The sequence below is a fragment of the Halyomorpha halys genome, unplaced genomic scaffold (genome assembly GCF_000696795.3).
Source record: "Halyomorpha halys isolate HHAL.00 unplaced genomic scaffold, Hhal_1.1 Scaffold1280.1, whole genome shotgun sequence".
NCBI lineage: Eukaryota > Metazoa > Arthropoda > Insecta > Hemiptera > Pentatomidae > Halyomorpha > Halyomorpha halys.
The window spans coordinates 231,658-234,829 of NW_027106955.1; positions in this window are offsets into that span (position 1 = coordinate 231,658).

Sequence of the window (3,172 nt, forward strand, 5' to 3'; positions counted from 1 at the left end):
GGGATCAGGCGGCTGTTGGGGGCCCTTAATTACTACAGGCGCTTTGTGCCTGAGATGGCGGAGCAGTTGGTCCCCCTGAACAGCCTCTTAAAAAAGGGTAGCAAAATAGTAATAATGCCAGCCATGGAAAACAACATCAAGCGTTGTGTGGAGCAGCTACAACGAGAACCGGTACTGGCGGTCCCAGATTTCAGCAAGCAGTTCACGATCACGACGGATGCCAGCGAATACGCGTTGGGGGCAGTGCTTTTGCAGGATAGTGAGAAGGGAGAACGTCCAGTGGCATACCGAAGCAGGAAGTTGACGGATGCAGAATCGCGTTACAGTGCCCTAGAGTGCAAACTATTAGGAATTGTGTCCACCGCCCACACAATTCCTAAGCACTCCCGACCGTATGTGTTCGGGAGGAGATTTAGAATCCATACCGACCACCGACCTCTTCAGTGGGTTGGGAAACTCAAGGAGTTTTCTGCGCGCATCACTCGCTGGAAGGAGCTCCTAGGCCAATTCAATATAGAGAAAAGAGAATGTGGTTGCGGATTGGTTGTCTCGGGCACTAATCATAAATGCGGTAGAGGAGGAACAAGGAGAACCATCGGGGGACGTCAGACAATTCCTAAGAGAATGGACTCCAGGGAAAGGGGAGACTTCTAACACACAGCCATGGGAGGAAGAAACCCCGTCGTCAGGGGACGATAGCTCTACAGGAGATAGAGATAGATTGAAGAAATTGACGAGATCATAAACAATAAAAAAGTGCAGATAATATGGAAAACAAGGACTTCAGGCCTTATAAAGGTGGACTCCTCTAAGTACGGGCAAACCTCTATGAACACGATATGGTCACAACCAGGTGTGAGGGAAGATCAGATATGTCGGGCGCTAATAGACTCATCAAAGGCAGGAAGAACTCATTACCTCTATGTAGGGAACGAAGTCGTATGGGAAAAAATCAAACGACTGTGGAGACTCGAACAAATAGGGATAGACAGGACGTTCGTCCGTTGCACGACGGTGCGAGATGAAGAACGGCAAAAGGAAGTCACTCTAGCTCACCACCAAGGAAAAACCAATCATCGTGGTGTGAGCGAGACGCTACAAGCCCTGAAGCGTTGCTATTTTTGGTGGGGTATGAAAAAGACGGTCCAGGAAGTTATAGGAGCTTACAACATATGCTTTAGTACAAAGTACGACCGCCACCCGCCTATGGCCGTGCAAGAGGAGACACCCACTGCATTGGAACCGCTGAGTGACATCCAGATCGACTCATTTACATGGAAAGGGTTCAAGTGGATAACTGTCATCGATCTCTTTAGTAAAGTGGCCATGGCACATCTGGCCCAAGATAGGACAGCGGAGGCAGTAATAGGCGGGCTTAGGACATGGTTCCAATTTTATGGGGTCCCAAGGCGGATTTCTTCCGACGGGGGCCGAGAGTTCGATAATGCCACAAACAAGGGAGAGATGAAGGCTCTAGAAGTTGAATGGCACATTAACACTCCGGGACATCCTAAAAGTAGAGGGGGTATAGAAAGACTATAGGCGATCATCTGCGGGTTTATCATGCTGACAAGGGGCTGGAGCCGGATGAGGCAATGGTAAGGGCGATAGCCGCGTATAATCACTCCATCCATACCACTACGGGGTTTTCACCGTTTGAAGTTCTCTTTGGCCTGCAAGGGAGACGTAGGAACTTTATGGACACGGCGGATGCGACTGGGGAGATCGTAAATTACGAGATGGTTATGCGTAAGTTGTGGGAAAAAGCGAGAGGGCGAATAGAGAGGGAGAAACGTCGGCGATCGGAAAGACAAAATTTGAACCTTCGCGATGTGATGGGGGACATTAAAATTGGGACTGTTGTGTACCGCCGTTTGGGGTCCAATAGGAGCAAGGAATCTCGGCGCTATGAGGGGCCATTCCGGGTGATAACAATTCGGGAACATAACGTGGTAACCATCGAGAGTGTACAAGAACCGAGGAAGAGGCGGACGGTTCATGCAGAACAATTAAGGTTCCCAGCAATAACTGCTCCGGAGACACCTGGAGTGCCTCCTCCCTAATCTCAGGTATGCAGATTTCCGTTTTTTGTTGTTGACCTAAGGGGGGGGGGTTAATTTAAATTTTTACTTCGACCTACACTTAACCACTCACGTGGTTGGTCACGTGATCATTAGGCAGCCAATCAGAGGCTAGTATTTGGTCACGTGACCCCATGGCGGGAGACTAAAATTCAAATTTAGTTCAACTTAATCACTGGTAACGTGACCTTTGGCGGGAGATTTGAATTTAAGTTTTTTACTTCCTAACCTTAAACACAGATAAGTCACGTGGTCATTAGGCAGCCAATTAGAAGCAAGCATTTGATAACATGGCCCATAAGGGGGGATTTAAATTCAAATTTAGTTCGATATAACCTTAGCCACTCACGTGGTCAGTCACGTGATCATTAGGTCGCGATTCTATTCTTTTCGTTAGCCGCCATTTTTGTTTTCAAGTGTGTTACGGTTCTTTTCTTTTCGTTCGTTACCATTTAATTGCGATTATCGCCCTAAACAAACTTAGAGATAAATAGATCTGTTACTAAGTAGGATTTTTTAATATCTCTTATCTTTTAATAATTTCGACTTTGACCCTTATTTCCTCTGTTTTTAATCTTTTAGTGTAAACAATGTAAGTACTTTGAACTGGTTAAACTTAAACATAAACACCGATATGTAGACGTTTATCTTCTAATCCTTTCGATGAATGTAAACAAGGGACTTTGAACTAGTATAATCCCTAAAACATAAACAAACAGAGATAAATAGATCTGTTACTATGGAGGGTCTCGCGATCCTCTTCTTTTCCTTCACCGCTGTATTGATCACGTGACTTACGGGTATGGTAGAGGCTGAGTCTACCCGGGCGCCATTTTGTTTTTGATCATCGCCATTTTTGTTATGAGGGTCTTGCGATCTTTTTCTTTTCGTTAGCCACCATTTTTGTTTTCAAGTGTGTAGCGGTCCTTTTCTTTTCGTTTGTTACCATTTTATTGCGATTCTCGGCATAAACAAACTTGGAGGTAAATAGATCTGTTTCTAAGTAGTACTTTTTAATCTCTCTTATCTTTTAATAATTTCGACTTTGACCCTTATTTCCTCTGTTTTTAATCTTTTAGTGTAAACAATGT